The following is a 26,293-nucleotide window of genomic DNA, read 5'->3' on the forward strand; positions in this document are numbered from 1 at the left end:
TAATTTGACTGGGCTGATGTCTTTTCTCCTTTCTGGTCGCCTCATTATACAGAGAGAGAGCAAAATGGCAGAGCTCTGTGTTTTATCTGTCAGCATCTCTTCGTAATGGGTTTTCATACCATGTGTATTAGTCGCTAACATCAAAGGAGTCGTGTAAGGGCCACGGAGAGCGTGCGGGCGCCGGAGAACCAGACATCCTGAAAGGTGACAATTGAATCTCTTTGCTTGCGTGGCATGTCGACGTGCTGGGAGAATAGACTTCATTTGACTCGCTTGCTCTTGGGTAAATAGCGGCATGAAAAGAAGGCCATAATATGACAGTTATGTGTGATAGTGAGAATGTAAGAGGAGCTTTTTCTTCATAAACAACGCTGCGCTCAAAACACGGCCTATCGGCGGAGAGCAAAGCAGACGTCGAAAGCGAGAGCGGAGAATACAAGTTATTCAGTAAAACATGTTTGTAAAGGAAGTCGTGATGCGAATAAACCCTCTCGCAAAACCTATAACCTGAATGCCAAGACGGGAAGGATTTTAAATAAAATAAAAAGGCTATTAACAGCTAATAAAAAGTGTCATAAATTTTTTTTTGGTAACTTTATATAAATGTATAAAAAATGACTGAGTAAAAATAAAAATAATAAAATAAAAATAAATAAATAAATAGCTAAATTGTATTAGCTGGGGCTGGTGTACTGTATAGCCTGGGGACAGCTTCTTCAATAATGTTTTGTCAACCTAAATATAAAAAAAATGTAGATATATTTTTGTATTTGTTTTTAAGCTATCATTTACTCAAAAATGCATATTTGCACTCAATGTATCAAACAATCAATCAATCAACAAATATGATTTATCTTATTTAATTACTGTTTTTGAATATGATCAAAAGGCATTTGGGAAACTCTGGCCATCATAATTAGGTTAAATAAATAAATGCATCTAGACCAATGTATCAATTAAGCAATCAACAAAATTATTACATTTTATTTCTTAATATTTGTTTTTTATCAAAAAATTATTGATATTTGAACATGACCAAAAATTTAGCAATTTTCCAAACTCTGGCTACATTATTATATTTAGGTGATTTTCAGGGAAGAAAATAAAAGAAAATAGCATTTTAAAAAGGTGAATGTTTTGAGCATTCCATTTATAGTACGTGAAACTCAAAGTGTCAGTCAGTAGGATTACTAAATATTATCTCTTTATTTTATTATTATTTTTATTTTTTTCCATTTCCTAAACTTAGACTAGATCATCATATTTATACAAAAACATATAGTACTTTTATTGCAATCAAAAAAGTATCATTATTTAGGATAGTTTGGAAATTTCCCACTTCAGATGAGTTCAGTTAATTAAATTAAACTCTACAGTTGCAGCGTAGCAGCGCGCACACTTACTGCCCAGATGAATATACTGTATGCTTTCACATAATTGGAGTGTGTGTGTCTGCATCCAAAACATTTCCTGCTGCTAAGCATCAGCACATGCGGCATTCCTGCTGCATGCTGGGATCACAACAAAAGCTATTGATTGCTGAAAGGAAGACATCTCCACAAAAGGGCCTCCTGTTGAGGCCTTCCAGAGAAATACCGCAGAGAATATCTAACCTTTCTCACTCTTAAATGCTCCCATGTTACACGACTCAGTCGTTTGATTACGCAGGAAAAATACCAGCATCAGTCAAGTGATGTGGAAAAGTTTTTTTTTTTTTTTAATTATAGAAATTATATATGATTTATATTTCTATATGTAAATTATAGTATACTGTATTAACTTAAATTATTTAATGTGGTTTTGGATTTAATATTAAAATGTAAACATTTATTTAAATATTTACATAACTATTTAAATAAACATATAATCTTACATGGAAACAAACCAAAAATAGTTAATAAATGGTAATCATAGGAAATGTATAATACCAAATCAGACTTTTTAACCTTTACACCCCATTCTAAGTCACCTGACCTACAAAACCTTTTATTTCATGGTCATCAGCAGTAAATGATCATAGGAATGTAAAGCTGACTGACACTCATCAGCGTTGAGATGACGTGTTTCCACGGGAATCGGTGATGCTGTCCCCCGCAGCACATGTATGCACAAACAATCGCTTACACACAAACAGTGCCGTGGGCGAGGAGGACCCATCTGGGCGAGGGTGTCGGGCCTCCGCATCTGTAGCCGCCCGCTGAAGGTGAGAGAGAGGGAGGAGGGGGCTGAGAAAGAGGGACGCAAATTAAAGCTCACCGTGGGAAGCTCGAGCCCCTGGCACTTTTCTTATGCAACAGCTGCACCTTCACCAGCCTTCATCTCACATCCTGACATATCCGTCCAGCCGGGCCAACCCGTACGCCAGAGCCGGCCCGGGAAAGAGCGGGAGGCGGGGAGGGGGGCCAGAGTCCCCGCCTTAAGCAAAACAGGTGTATGACATCCTGTTGCTGGTCTGCAGGGGGAACCGGGCTACGAGCCGCACATCCTACTGAGAGAACAGACGAAAATAACAAAAGAAGGTTAGAACCAAGGCTGACAGGCTCATTGATAACATTTTAGATAAAGCAGGTCTGAGAGTTGACTGCAAATTGCCTCTAATGTCTAATGGTGTGGGCTCTGGGCCACAGTCGCGAACAAAATGGAGCCATTATTTATTATTTCTCAGAGAGGGTGAGGGATTTGGCCCTTGCCAGAAATTTCCATCCCGCATGCCAACTTCGGCCAGGTCCCCTCCATGAGTCAGATCTCTAAGGGTCCAGCCTGCGTGTTTAAAAACCTTACATGTGTTGTTTGGGGTCAGATTGAGGTTGGTTATTTTAATGTACAGCCGGGACGGACTGACCTAGCGATCTCCCAGCGGTAACATGCATGTTAAATGTATTTGTAAATAAACTACTGTACTTAAGGTGAATGTCACAAAAAAGTAAAAAAAAAATCTAAAGAAGATCTCAAATATTATATTAAAAAATAGCAATTATATTCAATTATATACATCAAATGTTATATAAAAAAATTAATTGAATTAATTTAGTACAAATTAAGAAAATTAAACTTATTATAGATATCTAGAATACACATAGATTCTAATAAATTAATTATATTATTATAATATATATTGCAATGCATTAAATTTAGTGTCATTTTAGTAGGATACACTAAAGTTTTTATATTAATATTTAATATCAGATTTAATTTTAATTTTAAAAATATTAATTTTATTTTCAGTAAAAGTTTATTCATTTTATTGTGTGCTTTGGTCATTTTTATATATTTTTTATATTTTTATAATTTTAGTAAAAGTTTAAAATAATCTTTATTTCAGTTTTAGCACATCAAGTTAAACTAAATTAAAATAAAATGTTGACTTGGCAACGAGCTGAAATATTTCAGGTAATGCTTATTTTAAGTAATGAAAATGTTTATTTTATGGTTTAAATTTTAGTTTCAGTTTTACTTTTAGTTAAATAACCCTGATTATATTATTATAATTATTATCATTTTATTTAAATAAAGTTAATTGTCATAAGATAATGTCAGAATATAAAACAGGGCTACCCTTCATTTCTAAAAGTAAAAGCTAATTTCTTTCTAATTTATTAAGAATAAAATATGACTTAACATGGTTTTGTGACATTCATATTAATGCATGTATTTTTTGACATACTTTACAATGAAAGTTATTGCGATTAGAAAACAGGCATGCAGTTCACAACATAAAGCATATCCACTTAAAAGCAAAAATGTTCGGCGTAAAAGAATGTCTGGCCGGGTCACCGGAGGATGATGGGGATATGTGTGTGCGTGCTAGGGGGTGGATGATCATTTAGATGGCACACTCCAGTTTTTCATCATTAGGCAGATGCCTCCTGCCGCTCAGGTTAGGACATGTCCAAAGCGCATGCTGTCTGAGTCAAATGAGCCAGTTCAAGCCCACCTGATGCACACACACTCTCAGAGCAGCGTCCCCAAGGCCGGCCAGCCACACACACATGCACCTGGCCCTCCATTAGCACCTAAACTTCACTTATTAGATTAATACCAGAAGTGACGATAACCCAGACCTTTGGGGACTCCCACAAACTTCACCTGAATGCTGACAAAATCTCACTTCGGCACAGCGGTGCGCTTAAACACTGATTTAACCTTTAGCATTCTTGCAGTAACTTTAATGATAATTATATTTTAATCATAATAGTAGATTGCAATATACTTTGTAGGCTTTCAGTGCACATATTTTGCACAACCTGCAGGCTTACTTTTGAATTCCCAGTGTGATATTTGTATTTACATTCTAATGAATGTTGGTAAAATTATTGCAAGAACGCACTTAAAAAAAAATCATTTATATTCAGTGAATAAAATGTGAATTCCCTTATGGAAAAAAAACCTCACTGTAAAGGTATTTTCACCTACATTTTAACATTATGATCTCTTGCTTAAACTTTTAAGGGTTATTTCACCCAAAAATGAAAGTTTTGTGAGTCATTTACTCACCCTCATATAGTTCTGAGCACATATGACTTTCATTCATCTAAAAAAAAAAAAAGGTGTTAGTTTTAAAATGCAGAAATTCAAACAAGATTTGAGAGATATAACAGAAGGGAAGGATCTTTAATTTATGTTTAAATTCATATGTCATCTGAAGACTTGGAATATCTCAAGTATTGACTACTTCATTGTGCATTTATAGTGTTTTTGTCAATTGTGTAATCTGCATTCACTTATTAATAGAAAAAAGCAGTGTGAATATTCATAATTTTCTCTTCATTTGTAGTCTTAATGTCCAATTATGTCTTGGTTGACTTTTTCCTATTATATATATAGGCTAATTTTGGATGTTTCCTTAAAAGAAATAGATAAAAAATTAAATAAAAGAAATAAATAATATATTCTGTTTTGTTTTATACTGATTTAAACAGTTGAAAATTTACATTTAAATTCATTTTTGGAGTGTGAACTAATCTGCTAAAGATTTAATTTAAAAGAAACACAGTACCGTTGTACTCTGATACTATTATATGTATTTCTGTCTATCATAGAGTAAACAAACACATCACAAAAAAAGAAAACATTGAAAAGGTGATTTTGGGTTCTTGTGAAGGTAATGAAGAAAACCACTGTCTAAACATCACACTTTAAAGGACTTTATCATACAAACTAATGAAATAAGTGTCATTTGCATCAGATGGTTGAACACTTAAAACATCACCGTTGCAGTTTTCTCTAAATAACTCCCTCCTCGCAAATCTCCTAAAAAGAACAGCAGCCACATTTACGGCAGATAAACACCTTTATATAAAACTGAGGTGATCCAAAGCACTCAGAACTAACGCAGGCCTCACTTCAGGGGGCCGTATTACTGTGCTTATGCAAGGGTCGACAGAAAAGCTAGTCTCCTGTGGAGCAGTCCGAGCTTCAAAAACGCAAACAAGTAAAACAAAAAGTCATCCAGTTCGAAACCCAAATCACCTTTTTGGACTTGAAAAGCTCCAACATGCTTAATTCCCCGTTTCCTTTGGAGATGTGGCTGCTCACACTAGTGGGTAACCTTTCCACGCGCCGTTTGTTTACTGCGGGGAGATGAGAACGCGTCCGCCGCTTGCTGTCGAGTGCCAGAAATGAGCACCAGCACGAGCAGTTTGTATAAGTCAGCCATGAATGATTACAGATTAGCCGGTCTGGCAGAGGTTCTGCAGGGATCCCTGATGGAACTTTAAAGCCGCTGGCATGATCGTCCGACACACTGGAGGAAGACAGAGCAGTGCCACACATCATTTGGGCCTGAGTGCACCCAGCTCCAAATAATCACTTTAATCAGCAAAAGTTAATCGCTGTAAATCATAAATTAATGGGCAGAACAGTTGGCCAGAGCCGCTGTGCTCTGAGTTACTGACCTCACAGGTCTGATACAGCGGCCCCAACAACAATGAGCACTTAAAAATGGATATGCATTAGTGCATTAAATATCACATTTATTTTAAAGGTAAAATGTCATTTCTGACGCCAACAAAAATGCATTAACTGGCCTCAAAACTCAAACAAAAGTCAGGCATATTTACTCACCGTTTATAATCCAAAAGTGTGTTCCCCAAAAGCATTGCTAGTCCAAAGATTTGGTGTTTCCCAAATGCACAGTTCCGATGAACATTAGCAAACAGCTTCGTAGAGTTTTGGTTGGAATTAAAGCGACCAAACTGAGGTTAGAGGCATAGTTCTTTTTAGCATGTGGATAACGCACTTGAGCAACAAACAAGTTAACATGTAGTGCAATCTATACATTTCATTCCATACATATACAAATTTCATTCTACATCTTTTAGTTTGTTGAAGGAATAAATGCGCCATCTTTTAAGATTGCGCGAGTGCCGTACACCACGTGCTGAGTGACGTATGGACACCTGCGAAGTAGCAAAAAAATTATAGAAATATCGAGACGAGGCAGTCCTCCGTTGACACGTTCGTTATTTACAGCAATAATCTGACATTAATTTGAGCTTATTAATTAACAGAAGAGTTATCACTCCATCACCTACATGATGCGGTTCAACAAAGTGCGACAGAGTAAGTTTTCAGGAAACACGCGACTAATAATTAGCTAGTTCACACAATTCACTTTAACTGCATGGACAAAAACAGTGCAAACATGCTTCAAAATACAGCTTAGAAATTACATGAGGATATAGACTTAATAGTCAGGTTAGACGCCATATGCATTCAACGTGAATGAAAACAAGACTGTGAGGGAATCTGGATATACTCACAGTCTTTACAATGGCATGCACTGTATAAAGGCTAGAACATGTAATTTTCACCTCACAACTTTGAAAACTGTTTTATGGAGTTTTTGTCGTCTGAAAGTTTTCATCAGCTGAACAATCGGCAGGCTATATTGTTAAACAACATGATCCATTAAACATGGGCTACCGTACTTCAGTCCCTCACAGCCTCATTCTCATTCCTGTCAAATTTTAAATATGGCACTAAGGTCTGTGATGACAGAATTTTATTTTTGGGTTAACTATTGCTTTAAGTCAATTGTACCACTTTTACACCTCCAAAAGTAGTTTTTCCCCTCCGCAGTATGCCATACAAGAACTATTTTGGTTCCCCAAAGAACCAAAGTGAACATTTTCTAAAATAACCATTATTCTTAGTATGAAGAACATTTTAATAGTCTAAAGAACCTTATTCTTATTTTGTGCAATGGAAAGGTGGCATGAACGTTACAGGTTTTTCATGGAACCACAGATGCCAATAATTTCACATACTAAGTTTTACATGATAAGCCAAAATGAGTGAATTAAAGACACGGTGGCAAATGCATTTCCCCCTCACTGTTTCTCAGATCACTCTGTCCTTTTCTCATTCTCTCTTTCACACTGACGCATCTGCTGTATGGCAGCTCAGAGCAGTAGGTGTACGGACGGGGAACGCAGACCGGCCCGGGTAAATTATCACATTGGTAGTTTGTCAGTAAACAGGTAAATTGCAGTAGAACAGGTGTTGAGAGGAATGAGCCATTCGCTATAATCGGCTTGTAGAAAGGCATCTTGAGCAATAAAGTACAGAGTGCAAAACTACTGAAAGATATTTCAGCGAGCTCAGTGGTGCACTGCAGACCTACACACATCCTCTTCAGAGACACGGGCGAGATAACGATCAAACAAAACAACGATATGACACCATTAACAGATGTGGAAATGATCAGGCCCAAATGCAGATGAAGAGATAATGACAGAGACTCTTATTAACAATATGTTGCTAATGAGATCGTTATGATCATCCTCTCAAGTACCATTTGGAGAGACTTGACCGAGTGCTGAGAGGAAAAAAATAGTAAAATAAGTTGTCATTTAGGACAAAATTACATACAATATGTGATTTCTATCCCATCTCACTGCTACTATGTAAAATTAAAATTCATGGGATGTCATAACATGTTTAATAAAAATCAAATCAAATTATATAAAAAATGTCCAACACAGAAAAAATTATAAAATAAACTAAAAAAACATTGACCTAACATAAAATAAAATAAAGGGATGGCATACCACCCCACTACACCATGTTTAATAAAAATCTAATCAAATTATATAAAATTGTCCTGTACAGACAAAATAATAGAATATAAAATGTTGAAAAAACAGCAAAAATTAAATATCATTAAAAATTAAAAGCTGTGATCCCATTACTCCACCCCCACATCCATTAAAGACCTAAAAAGCCTAAAGTAAATTTAATTAAAAATACAATAAAATAAAAAAATAAATAAGTTTAATACCAAAATAATAATAATTTAAAAAATTAATGAATAACGTGTAATAAGATACCTGTCTTCAACAAACTACACAATTTAAGGTATCATTCATGTCTGCAACATAAATGATAGAGAAAAGTTATTTGGTTTATGCAAAAAAAAAAAAAAAGAATGCATTTTCTTTTTTTTTTGGTTTGATGTTAAAGAAAAAATTGAATTCTCTAGAATATATAATGAAATATGTGCTTAAATGCACAATTAAATGAACCAAAATGCCTAATAAAAACATGAGGGGAAGAATGTAAAACTTTATGAATGATAGACATTCCGATTCTGCTGAAATCTGCTGAGCTTTGGCTTTCGGAGCGGGCCTGCAGATTCTGTGTGGGCCTGGAAATAACAATAGTTATTGCTAAAGCAAGCACCACTAATAATAGTAGCAGAATAAAGATGGGTTTCGAAAGAAAGACTTGGCACAGAAGCACAGATCCGTTCTGCTTCAAGTAGGTCTAGGTCACTTCAAGAAAACTTGTCCTCACTCCTGCGAAAAGACTGAAATAGTCCCCCAATGTCTCTGATAAATATATTCTTGTGAAATTTGTTGCTAAAATCTCTCTCTCTCTCTCTTCTCAGTCTAATCTCCTCATGTTCAGGTACCTCCGAGGGTCTGTTTAAAGCACAGGTGTGCTCTCTCAATCTCTCTCTCCCTCTGCTCCTGTGTATGAGTGTCCAGGTGCATCTGTGTGTGTATGTGTGTGTCCTTTGACCCATCCATATGGTCACCGGGGGTGATGGAGCTGCCCAGGTGCACCTTGCACACAGGGCCATGGCAACCGGGGGAGGGACAGCACTCCAAGAGACGTCTGTTTGCACAGAACACTCCATGACCTTGTTGTTTTCACCATTACTCATCTGGAGTGTGTGTGTGCGAGTGTTTGATGGTTGGTAAAAAGGAGCAAATTTCATCACTAGTAGACATGCTGAGTCTTTATGCATGCTTGTGTGTCTGTGAACCTCATGAAATCACTTTCACCCCAAAGTCAAAAGAAAGAAAAGAAATTGCTCTTTTATTTAGTCTTAGTTTATTAAGAACTCTGAAATAAGTTAAAGAAAGGAAAGGGAAGTGGTGTGTGGCCAAGTATGACGACCCATACTCAGAATTTGTGCTCTGCATTTAACCCATCCAAGTGTACACACAGTAGTGAACATACACCCGGAGCAGTGGGCAGCCAATGCTGCAGGCGCTCGGGGAGCAGTTGGGGGTTCGGTGCCTTGCTCAAGGGTCTCACCTCAGTCGTGGTATTGAGGGTGGAGAGAGTGTTGGTTATTCACTCCCTCCAACTACAATCCCTGCCGGACCTGAGACTCGAACCCATGACCTTCAGGTTACAAGTCCAACTCTGTATCCATTAGGCCACGACTGCCCCGGCAATGGTTCCATGAAGAATTTATAAAGAGATCTGTTATGCTCATGTTTCACATTTCAAGCACATTTCCCTCTAAATTGTCATTACTGTATTATTCTCAGTGGTAACTCATTAGATACTCATTACTTTCAGTTCGAAGGGTTTATAACTTCATTAAATGTTTTCTTATTCATCAATTAATCGATTACAGTGTTAATCAACAAATACAACAAACACTACAATGCATAAATGCTTTACAAATTAAATAATACATTTTTCACAGAGTAACTTACTTTTTTAACCAAATTAGATGTTTTTGTAATAAGGACTGTCATGAAAAATATTATGACATTTAAATAAATAAATAATCTACAGTAGGATTTATTTTATATAATAAATAATTTAATTTCATATTTCTTTCTTTTGATTTTGGGAATACAGTAAATCACCAAATTTATACAATGTTACACCACATTCAAAATGTCTGAATATGATTGCATTAAATAAAAAAATACACTACTGTTCACAAAAAATGTTTTTAAGAAATTAATATTTGTATTCAGATAAGAAATAATGCTACGAAACTGAATGCTGTTCCTTTGAACATTTAAAAATGTGTCACGGTTTCTGCAAAAATGTTAAGCGGCACAACTCTTTTCAAAGTTAATATTAATAAGAAATGTTTCTTGAGCAGAATATTAGAATGATTTCTGAAGGATGATGTGACAGAAGACTGGAGTAATGATGCTGAAAATTCAGCTTTGCATCACAAGAATAAATTACAAACAAAAACAGTTATTTAAAACAGCAAAAATATTTCACAGTATTATTGTTTTTACTGTATTTTTTAATCAAATAATTGCAGCCTTGGTGAGCATAAGACTTCTTTCAAAAGCATAAAAAAATCTCATCCTTTAGACTTTAACAAACAATGCTGCAAGAGGTTTTTGGTGTCACTGTAACTACAAAAACACATCAATAACAACATCTCAGTTTAGGCTTGTCGTGGCCAATGGTCTTTCAAAGGAACATGAAGCGATTACAGTGATCAGACTCCCAAACAACAGATTTTGAAGCAAAGCTTTCCATATAAATAAGAAAATTAACCACCTATCTACCTCACCCAGCTGCATCTCAATTTCTCATGTATTTTTCCATGCAACAACATGGATCTTTGGCCTTACAGAATACCTCCATATGGAGTCCCATCTCTCTCTCTTTCTCTGGATTTATTGCCATGTCTATCGTGGGCTTTTCTGCCAGAGAAATGTGATCCATCCACAGCTCTTTCTCACCAGTGTCGTCTCTCCTCTGGGTTTCCACCACGACACACAACTGTCTGCTGGGAAGAGGAGAGTTCTGGGTCCTTTTTCCCCATCAGATTTGGGGTTCAGAGGTCACCGACTCTCATTGCCCTGGGTCAGGAGCAGGAAGAGCAGGATCTAGAACTCCTGAGAGGTTAACGCCAGTCTAGAAAGGTCACCGGCAGGCTTTTCCTGCGTGGAAGTTTTGATGTGCGGGTGCTGACAAGGATACAGAGGCTGAGGGTCGGCTCTTACACTTCAAATGGGGTTCAGTGATACTCAATATTCCACCGAGACCCCTACTATACGCTTTACCCCCATTTTCCAGTTTCGTGTTGCATATTTAACGTCAGATGGATTTTGATATGTGGCGAATATTTGTGCCAATAGATGGCTGGGAGAGAAAAATACAGAAAGAAAAATAAAAAATTAGGTATTTGTACAGCAATGTTTTGATACGTCCGGTTCATAATGACATCGTTATGATCATCCTCTCAAGTACCATTTGGAGAGACTTGACCGAGTGCTGAGAGGAAAAAAAAATAGTAAAATAAGTTGTCATTTAGGACAAAATTACATACAATGTGTGATTTCTATCCCATCTCACTGCCACCGTGTAAAATTAAAATTCCGTTTCATCCGAAGCGATTCGCTCATATCATGTGTGAGTATGGAGGCGCGTGCGAGTGTTTTATGTGGATATGTGTAAGAGAGAGAGTGTTGTCCGCGTTGGGAGGAGAAGATGCCCCAGATGTTGATATCGATGTTGTTTCTTTAGATTTATAGGAAGCTTCTCCCGTGGGTTTCCCTCAGGGTAAGAAATAGCTTTTTTCGCCAACGCTTCAACTCCACACTTCAATTTAGGCTATTCTGACTGATATAGTTTTGAAGAGAACAACATTGACTCAATGACCATTTCGACGGACTGAAAAAAATATCACAAAGATTGATTTTATATCCCTCGGACTTACGCTAATGACGACCGAGCACATTGAAGCGCCAATTAAGGTGTGAAAGATGTTTAGTTGGAACGAAGTTTTGAAAACGTGTCATTTGAGTTTGAAGGCCGGCTGTAATGAGAAGGAAATATCTATCAGATGTCGGCAGACGTTGAAGCGTGAACGGGAAGAATGGGCCGGCGTTGGGAAAGAGGCCGTACTGTATGTGGACCTGTCAGGCCTGTTCAGGCTCAGTGCCCTGATCGCTTCATGATGTGAACTGAAAAGACTCCATAAGGCCCTACCGCTAAAACCCAAGAGCCCCAGCAGCCGGTCTGGGGAGAATTATGGGACTTCCTGTAGAAAGCACAAGCGTCCTTAAAAGCAGATTGAGGTGCTCATGTTAAAAAAAGTGTTAAAGGGGGGCTGATATTACAGGTAATAAGGGGAAACCCCTCTGACAGAACTGACAGGCGGAGGGCGAATCCCACAGGCCTTTACTGTAGTAATCAGTGATGTGGAAATACAGGAAGCAGATATGAGTACTGGGACAAAAACAAGACTGAAAAATAGAAAGATAAAATCAGGTGCTCAATAATTATTTTGGGATAATCTGTTCAAGATGTTCACAGGTGTTAAATTACGTTGGAAACCTTGTGTTTTTAGCCTGACTGTTTTAGTAAAGTAAAAAAGTTGTGACGTACTGTCAAGTATGGTGACCCATACTCGAAATTGGTGCTCTGCGTTTAACCCATCCAAGTGCACACACACAGCAGTGAGTAGTGAACAAATGCACACACACACACACACACACCGTGAACACACACCCGGAGCAGTGGGCAGCCATGCTGCAGCGCCCGGGGAGCAATTGGGGGTTCGGTGCCTTGCTCAAGGGCACCTCAGTCGTGGTATTGAGGTATTGGCCACGTGGTATCGTGGTATTGGGTATTGAGGGCAATCCCTGCCTGCCGGGGACTCGAACCCGCAACCTTTCGATTACGAGTCTGACTCTCTAACCATTAGGCCACGACTTCCCCAAAGTCTTAGAAGTTTTCACAATATAACCAAATTTTGAGTATCACACGTAATAAGTACAGTAAATATTTTTTAGGTCATGCTAGCTTGTAATAGGTCATACCAAATATTAGCACAATTCCATATATTGTTTTTAAAGAATATATACACACCAGAGCCTGTGTGACCTTGTTAAATTAATAAACGTTGACCACCAGGTTCAAGGTTGATAATTTTAATAAATAGAAAAACATTATATATGAAATAAATAAAATATTTAACTTTTTTTATTCAAAATAATCATCATGTACGTTATTACACATTTGTTATTATGATAATTATTATGATAATTTATTATTATTATTATTATTATTATTATTGTTATTATTATATAAATTATAATTAATATTTTGTATTATTATATTGATGTGTGTTATTATATTATATGTGACCCTGGCCCACAAAACCAGTCGGGTAAATTTTTCGAAATTGAGATTTATATATCATCTGAAAGCTGAATAAATAAGCATTGATGTATGGTTTGTTATGATAGGACAATATTTGGCTGAAATACAACTATTTGAAATCTAAAATCTGAGGGTGCAAAAAAATCTAAATATTGAGAAAATCGCCTTTAAAGTTGTCCAAATGAAGTTCTCAGCAATGCATATTATTAATCAAATAATTTGTTTTGATATATTTACTGTAGAAAATTTACAAAATATCTTCATGGAACATGATCTTTACTTAATATCCTAATGATTTTTGGCATAAAAGAAAAATCAATCCTTTTGACCCATACAGTGTATTTTTGGCTATTGCTACAAATATACCCCAGCGACTTAAGACTGGTTTTGTGGTCAAGGGTCACATATATTAATTCATATGAATTCGAATTCAGTGATCTGTTCAATTAAACAGAAGATTATTTGTGAATAATAAAATTTTCCAGTCTGTTCATTCATCTTTGGGGTGAAGTACTCCATGCATCAGTGCACTAACTGAGCCATCGTCTCCAAAGGTTTCTATCCTGAATTGTTCATATTTTTTTTGTTCTCTGCAGGACGTTTCTGGATTCTCCTTCCTTTGTGTTCATGGAGTGAGGAGGGACACGAGCAGCAGGTGTGTAGGTGGGACGAGACAAACATTTATAACCTGAGCATCTCTCCGAGGAACCCTTCCTCTCTTCTCTGGCTTCTCTTTCCTTCTGTCTGAATCATAAAGATCTTGCTGGATGATCAGACAGTCTCTTCATGAGGTTATAAAGTCTTGTTATCCTGAGGCTGAACTGTCGCCACTGTTGTTGCTGTTGTGGTGGCAGCGGTGGCTGTTGTTCCTGCTGATCTTATTGGCTGCTCATAGGGGCCCATAAAGACGAGTGTGTTCTGTGTTTCATCTCCATAGCTGGCTTACAGGCTGATAGACAGATGGAGAGAGAGAGAGAGAGGAGAGAGAGAGAGAGATCCCCAGGCCACCTTCACTTTAATGTTGGTCTGAAGGGAGGGAGGCAGCCATCATATCTCTGATCAGAAAAGGTAATGATCAAGAAGACATTAGCTTAACCATTTGTCCACAGAGAATAAATGTTCTACTAAACCATTTAAAAAAATCAATTATACATTGATTATGCAATATCTGATTCATGAAAATCCATTATATTCAAGCTAAGACAAGCATCACTCATACTTTGGGTTTAGGGGTCTGTTCGAATGACTTGCATCAGTGCATAATACATTATGCAATATTTTAACAACCTCTAACAACAACCTAGCATTGTGGAAGTAAGTTTTGCATGAAGTTCAAATAAAACTGCTTTCAATCTAATTCGAGATTGCAATTTTTATGTATATTAAAAAATAGAACATAATTTAATGTAATACAACAACATTTATTATATTACACATTGGACAAAATTATTATTTTTTTTCTTTATGCTAATATTGCAGCCTACATAATTGGGCAATTTCATCATGATTGTATTAATTATTAGCAAACATTTATTTATTAAACATATTATAGTATATACTGTCACACTGCTCGGGGAGCAAGGAGAACGTTCTATAATCCTTCTTTATTGAAGCCAACACACGGAACGTGGAACTCAGGGAACATGGGAGACAGGGAGACACAGGGCTTAAAAACACTAGGAAATCAAACGAGTGAGGAGTAATTAAATACAGGGCTGGGGACAAATTAACTAATAATGACTCTAAACGAGGAAAGGAACAGGGAGTCCAAATACGGGCATAAGGAAACACAAGACACAGGTAAACAAAGTCTGACATATAAACATTGCACAAAATATTTTTTCTTTATGCTAATATTTCAGCCTTTGTAATTGGGAATTTGAATGAATACAATTATAAACAGGCGCGTTTTCCACTCTGCTTTGGAGGACGTCGCTTTATCTTCACTTAAATTATCAGCAAATGGCAAAAGGTACATAAAAAGTGCTTTTAATGCATCGCTGGTATTTTTTAAATCTAAGATTGCAATTGTGAAATATTTAAATTATATTAAAAAAAAAATTATATTCATAGTTGTGTACTTTCATTTAAGTCTAATTCAATGATACAATTATATTACTATTATTATAATAATATTATTATATTGATTACAATAATATTATATTGATACTATAAAAATCAATATAATAATGTAAGTCTAATACTGATCTAATTGCACAAAACAATTTTCTCTTTATTGTAACTTTTCACCCTTTATAATTGGGACACTTTCATCATAAATTTAAATTGCACTCAAAAGGTCACCAAACTAAGGGAATTTTCCTAATCTTGTAGCACTCGAAATCCTAATTTCAAATCTGTTTCCAGCTCTGGCTGACAGACAGCTGCTGACGGCCAGGAAGCGAGGAAGAACCAGCAGCGATTTGGGGAAATCTTCAATAAAACAGCGTAACTAACAGGCCGCACATTGAGCGCATGATAAGAGGGACAGAGTGGCTCCCCGGACACGCTGCTGGCACGGCCAGACTCTGTTAGCACCCAAAGAAAGAAATAAACAAATCAAGTCGCCATCCTCAGTAATCCCCTAAATTCAAGCTTATTCATGTTAAATCTGGAAGAAAAAAGCCCAACCCCGTTCCATTTGAACCCTCCCCCTCTCGTCAGTTCCAGTGTCAGCAGTTGTTGTTTTGCGACCGGACATCTTATGGCACACGCAGATATGCTGGGACATGGACAGCTTGTCCTGCTAAAGCCTGTTTTGTCTTGTTCCACTCTTCCTCGTCCTCCAGTTTTGCGGCGTGTCAGAGCCAGCTGGCTTGAGCAGAAAGAAGAGGAGAAATAAGCTCCTTATTGCAGAGTCGTGGTATTTGCTTTCCGCCAGGGTTGAGGGTTCTCATTATACCATGTTCATGAGGCTACGAGTGCTAATTGGTCTTCCGCTGAACACAGAAAGAACTCACGAAAAATGTGACCGCAGGCGATATAACCTAATTAGGAAATTTGCCACTGTACGGCGGCCAGATCGGGCCTCGCTATTGTTCTGCGCAGATAAACAGGCGCGTTTTCCACTCTGCTTTGGAGGACTTCGCTTTATCTTCACTTAAATTATCAGCAAATGGCAAAAGGTACATAAAAAGTGCTTTTAATGCATCGCTGGTATTTTTTAACAAACCACTTTTGAGGAGTTGGCCGAGGTTCTCCTCCATCTCCCTCTAGGCAAAACCCAGCCAATAAATTCTATAAAGGTCAGGCCAAAAATCCTTTAAGACCTTCATTCCAGTTATTATAATTGGCTGATTTAGTATTACTTTCAGCACCTTCAGGCATTTCAACTTATTTTTCAAGTAATGTAATTATTTGTACAAGCATTAACAACATGTAGAATACGATAATATGATTATTTGCCTAAGAATTATAATTTCTCTTTCCCTAAACTGGAAATCTATAACAGAGGAATGATTCATTATAGGGGAGACCGAGGCTATAGTTGTCACAAGGGCTGAATATCTATAATTACAATATATATATTAGTCAAACTTGCAATAAAAAAGTGCATTTTACTGCAAGAGAGAAATGTTTTATTATAGAGGAGACTGGGGCTAGTTGTCACAAGTACTGCATATCTATAATTACAGTGTGAAAAACTGTCATAAATAGTCATATTTTCTGTTTCCAATACTGTAAATCTATAACAGAGAAATGTTTTATTGCACAAAAACCTAAAACTATCATAAATGTACTACTGTTTAAGATTTGATGGACATCAGGGCTGCATTTATTCGATAAATATACAACAAAAACTGTAATATTGTGAAATATTATTGAAATTATATTTAATACATTATTTTAATTATTTTAAACATAATATAATTAGCATGTTATTAATCTTTTAAAATTATGTATTTAATATATAAATTTTGTTCATATATTCTATTATATTAATGATTTGGTGCTCAAGAAACAAGTCTTATCATTAATATTTTTCCTATTGCTTAATATGTGAAAACCATAATAGCTTGATTTATTTTCAGGATTATTTGATGACAAAAGAACATCATTTAATTTGAAGAAGAAATCTTTTGTAATATTATAAATGTCTTTACTGTCACTTTAATCAAGTCAATGCATGTTGAATAGAAATATTATAATAAATAAAAAAATTACTGACCCCAAACTTTTGATTGGTAGTATATATTTATATGAATTCATTTTGGTTTGCATTTATTTTTTAGCTAACATTGGCAATTAAATTTAAGAATGCAAATGATTTATTTTTCATTTTTAATGATAAAAATAAATGGCTATTGGATTTTAATGATAAAAAAATAAGTATTTATGTCAAAACTCCTGAAAAACACTGTAATTAATCATTTAATCAATTAACAATTCTTAAATGTTCTTATTTTTCCCCTGCAATTTTGAAAATTTCATTAGATCTTTGAGATCAACACAACCACAATCCATCCATACTTCATAAGTTCAAAACTGCACTTCAGTATTTCATAATTAACATCTGTTCGGTCTGACCCCGCTATCTGTCCACAGCGTTGTCAGGCTTTCAGGCTAAGAAAGAGAAGAATATTGCCTGTTGTCTGGACGCTTGCAGCGGGACTGTCTGTGATGGAAATAAAAGCCTCTCATTTATAATGCAGGTATCGACGGTGGGCTCAGACGCACTGAAGGATATCATAGAGAGAGTGACATCAGACAGCCTGGGTCTTCATGGCCACGCTTGACTGGATCCTCCAAAGGGTCTCTCCTCTGTCCACTTCACTTTCTGTCCCCTCCGCTGCGGGCCTCAGGGGCTCCGGGGACCTCCAGGGAAGGGGTGGACGGACGGACGCAGACATTTGTGTGTGTGTGTGTGTGTGTGAGAAAGTCTAGCTCAGAGCACAGGGCGTCTGGCAGGGCTGCAGTCTGCATCGCATTCTGACAGAACAAGTGTTGCATGAGATGCGGCGAGGTGTCTCAGTGAGCCTGGAGCAGGTGTTGCTCATCGGCGACTGCACTGGAGCGAAGACCCTTGTGCATAAGACCACCGCAGCCAAACGCCCGGGCGAGGACAGCTCACACACACACACACACACACACTCTCTAATGATAATGGATTTGGGGTGAATGGGCAGCCAGATTCTAATGGATCAGAAGACAGCAGCACACTGGGACGGTTTCAGCTGCTGGTCAGGACAGAGGATGTTAAACACTCATTAACGTGTTGACATGCAAAGGCATTTAGGTAACGTGTGTGATTATATGCAGGTGGCCATTATGTGTTACATTATTACGCATTTTATTTTAACTATATTTTCTTTTTATTAAATCAAATTTGATTTAATTATTTTTACTAAATTTGGTTTTCATTTTATTTAATGCATCAGGGTTATTATACACTGAAATAAGTGGTTTAGAAACTCAAGAATTCAGCTCAAATTGCTTAAACTATTCAAGAAACTGCTAGTAAAGTCCAAATTATTTCACAAACAATTAGGAAACAGCATTTGAAACATTGACGTAAGCATGCCATTTTGGTATAGAAAATTGAAATAGCATTTTCTTTTTAAAAGTACTCAATAATATTAGTTTTAATATTAACATGCATGATAATAATAATAATAACTTACATGTGTTTTATTGTGGGCTGCTCATCTGTAGGCATTGAATAAATCTCTGTGTAAGTGTCCTGGTCCAAATATCCATTGAAGAGTTAATGGCTGTCCTGCTGATTGGACAACAGAGAAACAGCCAAATCCAGCTCAGTTCCAGAGCCAAGGTTCACAGCGCTGCCCTCGACCCCGGTGTGAGCATCTGCCTGATCATACTGACCACATGCCTGCTTATTTCACTACTGTTTCTTTGCTTTTCAGATGATTTTGTTTTAGAAAATGTAACTTTACATCACAAAATGGCATTGCTGTTCACTATACTCTCATTCCGGCGTAATAATCAAGGAATTTGCTGCCGTACCGTGGGTGCAGCAGGCACAATGATATGACGCAGCGCCTGAAATACCAGAATGAGAGTATAGTTCCTAGCCATATCGACCTAGAAAACCGTTGGTCTTAGTGCATGATGTAACTACAGAAGACTCAAGCTTTAAATAGGAAAATTATTGAAACTCTTTGGTCATTTTTGAGCGAGATGCTAATAGTCTAATCCGATTCAATGATCTATGCTAAGCTAAGATAAAAGTGCTACCGCCAGACCCGGAGATCGGCTGAATGGATTCAAAAACGGTAAAACTCAACTGTTTAACTCTAGGGGAGTTGTAAAATGAACATATTTCCCCCCCATAAGTGGAGTTTTCCTTTAAACTGTTAATATGAGCAGGATTTTTTTTAAAATAAAAATATTTTTTAACATTATAAATGTCTTTACTATCACTTTTGATCAATTTAATGCATTCTTCCTGACTAAAACTATCAAAAACAGCTCACAAACTTTAAAACAGCAGATAGCTCCTGTCAGAAACTTGACCAAAATAATACAAATTTATGCTAGTTTAATAATAATAAGTGAACTGTGTGTATATGTCCTACTAAATGTGTATCTGTTGATGTCATTTATGAGCTTTGCCAAATTTTCTAGTCTGCTGTTATGAGATCACTGAGCACAAAGAACGCAGGCCATGTTTTATAGTAGTGATTTGTAAAAAGAAATATCAGTAGGTGAGCTAGGATATGTTAGATTAATAGCCGGTCTCCCTCTCTCGGTCCCTCTCTCACCTCCCGGGCCATTACGGCTCATTGTAGGACAGGAGAGGAATAATTGTGTGGCTGGGTGACAGGCCATCTATCCACGCAGACTCATGCCGTTTCCTTCAGGAGTGCTGCCCACTAATAGGGACATGCCCTGGAACTCAAGCTGGAAAATACACCTCATTCCCGCCCGCTTGTATTTTAGGCTGTCGAGGATCCTCAGTCATCAATATGAATCTGAGTCGGAGAGGGTTTTTCCCTTCTTTATCCGTTACTGCGAGCGCCGGCAGCTTGATGGATCTCTGCCATCACTTCTGAATGGTGTTTGCCTTTCATTTCTATTTCTTCATCTCTCTTTCTCGGCTCTGTCTCCATCTTTCTTCTGCCGCTGCTCAGGCTGTTCTGAGCCGCAAAGAAAGACATCTTTGAAATCGTCCATGGAAATGTGCAGTTTTGGGGGTCACTCATCTGCAGATGAAATGACTGTATTACACAGGCCCGCTGTCAGCCGTCAATCAGATCAGCCAGTCAACTGATATACATGGTTTTACAGGTCACTGAAGAATATTTCATACATTATCAAATACTTGCTCTTTTGTTTTTTGATATTACATGCCAATAAGATAATGTGACATGAGACTATGTGAAATAACTGTTGCATATTAATTAAAACAGTTTTTATAAGAGACACCAAACATTTGTATTTTTGTTTGTGTCCAACAAGCAATATGAAGATTTTAATTGTAATAAAAAATAAATAATTTTAAAATATTTTTGAAAACAAATAATTAGACACAATATCCATTGTGCATAATAATAATAATAATAATGGCATGATTATTATTCATATTTATTATTAATTAATAAGAATCATTGCTGTTATAAAAAATATACAGTATTTTGAGGAAAAATATAATTAAAATAAAGTACTGGAAAAAAATTATATATGTACAGTATAACATACATACACTTTGACAGAAAGACCAATTATAAATATTATAAATAATAATATTAGTATTTAAAGATTATGAATGTCTTTCAGCCAATTAAAGCACCAAAACCAATATCAAAATTAATGTAGTTAGAAAATAGCAGTGTTATTTTGGTATCATTATGATACTATTATAGTTTATATTAATCTATCTTTTAAATTAATAATTAGCCTTTATTTTAATATTTTGTTTTCATTTTAATTTTATTTACAATTTTAGTAATTTTGTTGTTTTTTACTTTTTTATTATTATTATTATTATTATATTTCTTAATGCAGTTTTTATTAATTGAAAAAAAATATAAAAATTTTAGTTTCACTTGGAAACTAGCTAAATAAAATAAGTTGAAGTTTTTTTCATGTTTATTTCAATTAGTTAATGTTTATTATTATTATTATTATACTTTATTATTTTTAACTATAATAATAATAATGATAAAGAAATATAAAAAGATATTCCATGCAATTTCTGCATCAAATACAATTGTAAAACTACTGTTTTCAGGCTGGTTGGACAGATAAAACTCACATCACTGATTGAAACAATGTTGCTTGTGATACAACTGTAAAAGAGCACCAATTATAATAAATGCAATATGGCAGTATAGAAAAGTACTTGTACTTTTAGGCCTACTAGTTGTTGAAAGAGGGAATGTGGATCCAGATAACAGAGCGATTTGTCCGTGGTTCCAGGATCCTCTACACTTACAGTCCACGGCCTAATTTAGCTGTAAAGAGAAGAGCAAACACATATATTTATCTTCTTCGAAAGAGGAAGAGCTCGCGCTCTCCTCTAGGTTCACAGAAAGGGAAGGAGGGGAAATAATAATGCACTAGCCGCAGGTTGAGAGCGCGCAATCCCATGGGAATCTCCACGGTGACAAGCAATGTTGCTGGGAATGGTTGGCTTGCTGGAACTTTTCTCTCTAATAGACACAAATGGGCTCGCTTCCCTGCGTTTTTATGAGGCGTTTTATCTTGCATTGGGAGGGTCGGATCCGCCGTGACAGACTCTATTGGAATCTTTGGGAGCACTTAGGTTGGTAACACTAAGAAAAAGAGTTTTCCGCACTCCTCAGTGAAACCTCTTGACATTGACGGTGTGCAAATTTCCCCCCATGATGCTTTCTAGCAAAGATGTGCTCATGTCTGCATTTCTGATTGTACTCTGTGCCGATGAAGACGGATGTGACGGTTCAGTCCGGTGGGATGAAACAGTTTTAGCCTGGACTGGATTTCCACTGCAAAGCTACCAAAACCAACATGGGACTGTCTTTCAGAAACCTTGCTCTTGTTTGCTGATGATGCAAAGCACTGTTGTCTTTTGCACTGATGTGTGTGTGTGTGTGTGTGTTGCCTTCAGGGAGAGTTTGATGTCATCTGGATTGGTGTATCATATAGTTCTGTTCTGGACGCTCTGAATTGCTTTTTTATTTATTTTCAGAACTGCAAGTTAATGCTGAAGATCAGATCTGGTTCTGCTCTACAGGTTCAGAGCATAACTTGCTGCTCTTGTCAGTTGTGATATGCAGTAAACAAAGTTTTTAAAGCACAATGATGTCACAGACAGCAGAGAACACTACCAATAGGATTGCTGGTGAAAAAAGAGAATGGGCATAAGTACTGCATAAGTAATATTTACAATGCATGTGTGTGTAAATCACACAGGACACATTTTAAAAACAAAATAAGCTAAAGAGAACATAACAAAATGGTGTTTGTACACTGAAGCACCAAAAAAGATGCAAAATTGCATTTTATGTCGAATTCATCTTAACTGATCTCCAAGAAATGCACTAAATGTAATTTCTAGAATTAGAATTTCAAGCATTGAAATTTGAAAAATTCAAGATTGAAAGACAAACTTTGAATGAGTTTGAGGCAGTTTAAAAAGTCTTAAAATTACAACAACAAAAAAAATTCAGTTTGAAAGGTCACCAGTACAAACTGTAATGCATTTATTGTAAATGTGTTGTTTCCTACACAGTATTGGTGAATGATGATCATTTACTTTAAATATACAATATTATTCAGACGTGTGAAAAATATTGGAGATAGAGGATGCATTAAATGAATCAAATGTGACACTAAACACATCTATATTACATTTCACTACTGGTTATACTCTGTATAATTGTGTATGTGACAAATAAAAAAAATCTTGAATCTATATTCATAATGTTACAAAAGGTTTATATTTCAAATAAATGTTGTTCTTTTGAACTTTCTATTCAGCAAACTATCCTGAAAAAAAAAATGTGTCAGCTTTCACAAAAAAAATTAAGCAGCACAACTATTTTCAACATTTATAAAAATCAGAAATGTTTCTTGAGCAGCAAATCAGCATATTAGAATGATCTGAAGGATCATGTGACACTGAAAACAGAATACTGAAAATTCAGCTTTGATCACAGGAATAAATTACGTTTTAAAATACATTGAAAAAGAAAACAGTTATTTTTAATTGTAATAATATTTCAGAAAATTACTTTATCAAATAAATGCGTTTTCAAACATTTAAAAAAAAACTATAAATCCCAGACTTTTAAATGATAATGTATATATTTAATATATTTATGGACCAGGTTGGAAGAATTTCCCAGATTTATGTAATCCTGTTGAAATTCTCTGAATTTGAATTGAATTTGGGCACAACTAACAGCTAGGAAGTCAATTGAGATTTGACTTGGAATTACAGGAAGTTGACTTAAAATTCAGAGAATGATGAATTGCCATCTGATGAATTGAAAGAGAGCCATTTCTTACATCTAAAATTTTGCACAGCCCTGTTTAAAAACAGCTTGATTGGAGTAAAAAAAAATACACTTACACACATTTTTTTTTTTTGGGCGTTTTCCTCTTGCACGCATTGTGTACAGCTGAGGCTTGAAGAATTACGACTCTATGCAGCATGTCTCTCTTGAATGACAGGGATTTGTGTGTGTGTGTGGGGGGGGGGGGGGTTCGGACAGGCCTGCAGTCTTGCTGTCAATGGCCCTTAGCCATAAGCAAGGCCAGCCGTCAGCCAAACTAACAGAGGTAAACAATCAGACTTTACCATGTGGAACACAAGGAGAGCCGTCTGTGTGTGTGTGTGTGTGTGTTTGTGTGTGTGTGTGTGTGTGTGTGTGTGTAGGCAGGGTGCTGTTATTGGATTTTATGGCCTTGTCGCCTTTACTTCCATAAGGGCAGGGCAATTTTTAACCTGGTCACACTCTTTCCATCTATTTTAATTGACCTCTCAACACTCTGATATTACTGAACGACCTCAGTAACATCGAGAGCTCAGCAGAATCGCTGCTACACCGCATGTAAACTGATGAAAAAACAAAAACACATCAATCTGAGATGTTTCAGATTGTTTCATGATGATGCTCATTAAAAGCAATTAGAAATCCTGCTGGCCCTCCACTCAAATATTAATAAGCAAGGCATTTTTTGTTAGAGTATATTATGAAATAAATGAAAAAAACATATTTCAGCCCCCCAAAATTTGAAGAAATCACATTGTGCATTATGAAAATTAAGCTTTAAAACATAATTTTTTGCCATAATTAAACATTTATTTCCATTTATCGGTAATATACTGCAATTGCAAAACAAAAAATTATAGTTTATAATATTATAATTAAATATACACTATAAAGTTATTATAAATGAAAACATTATAATTATATTATATATTATTTAAATTATAAAATATAGTATTATTATTATTATTCAAATTAATCAAATTATTAGATTTTTGAGTGATACACCCTACATGTTATGAAAATTTATTAAATTCAATTTCAACACCTGTTTTTGATCACAATAATGCATCACCATCTTTCTTGTGTTACTTAAATCGTATTAAACAAATGTTTGCTAATACAGATCAACATCAATATACAAGATGTTTAGAGGTTTAGTATGTTAATGAGTAATAGTGAATTCTACAAAATGCTCTATGTCAGGGAAGGCTGTAATTTAACCAGGATTTGTCTGCTTTTGTGAATCTCTGGTCAGTATTAAGCTCTGACAGATAGACTGCAGTGCTCATGGAGGACATAGGTCAAGAGCTCAATCAGTTTGACTGGCAAAGCCTTGACAAAGACCCTCTCCTGCAGCTGAGAGAGAGAGAGAGAAAGAGAAAGACAGGGCGTCCAGGCCTGAAGTCCATCAGTCAGGCAGGCAGTGAAGCACCTCTTCAATCAACCTCCATTTACCAGGCCAGATCAAGTTTTCTGCTCTGCCTCCATTCTCACGGCCTGACAACACAGCTGCCATTTATCCAGAACCACCAGACCACACACACACACACACACACACACACACACACGCTGATTTCCATGTTTCATGAGGATATTCCATAAGCGTAATGATTTTTATACTGTACAAACTCTGTTTTCTATCCCCTTACCCTAAACCTACCCCTCACACAAAACTTTCTGCATTTCTAGATCTTCAAAAAACTCCACTATGTATAACTTTATCATAACATGTTTCCTCATGGTGACCAAAAAAAATGTCCCCACAAGGTCAAAATTTACTGGTATTACTTATACTTGTGGGGACATTTGGTCCCCTAGGAATGATGTAGAATAGAAACCGCCTAGTAACCACCAGTGTTGTTATTGTTAACTAAAACTATTAAAGATAGTTTTTTTTATTAACTGAAAACCATAAATAAATGTATAAATATTAGTTAAAAAAAAAACAAACAAATAAAAAAAGCTTAAACTAAAATGATAAATGTTGCCTTGGCAACTAACTGAAATAAAATACTCATTACTAAACTAAAACTGAAATAAAAGTAAATTAATGGCATAAATATTTAAATCTAAATATAAAAAGCACAAAATTAATTCATTAAAATGGAAACTGAAAATATAAAAATAAAAGCTAATAAAAAATATATTAATTAATACTAGGACAGTCAAATCGATTGATCGCGATTAATCGTATCCAAAATAAAAGTTGGTTTCTGTGTGTGTGTGTGTGTGTGTGTATATATATATATATATATACACAATACATATAAATATATACAGTACACACACAGTTTATGTAAACTCAAACTTTTTTTTGATACGATTAATTGCGATTAATCGATTTGACAGCCCTAAATACTATAATTTATGGGGGAACAAAACGGTTTAAAACTCCATTAGAGTTTTTTCAGAGAATGTAGAAATCTCAAATCAATTAAAAAGTTTATAATAATGGCAGAGATGCATTG

Source organism: Barbus barbus, assembly GCF_936440315.1.
Source record: "Barbus barbus genome assembly, chromosome: 32".
NCBI lineage: Eukaryota > Metazoa > Chordata > Actinopteri > Cypriniformes > Cyprinidae > Barbus > Barbus barbus.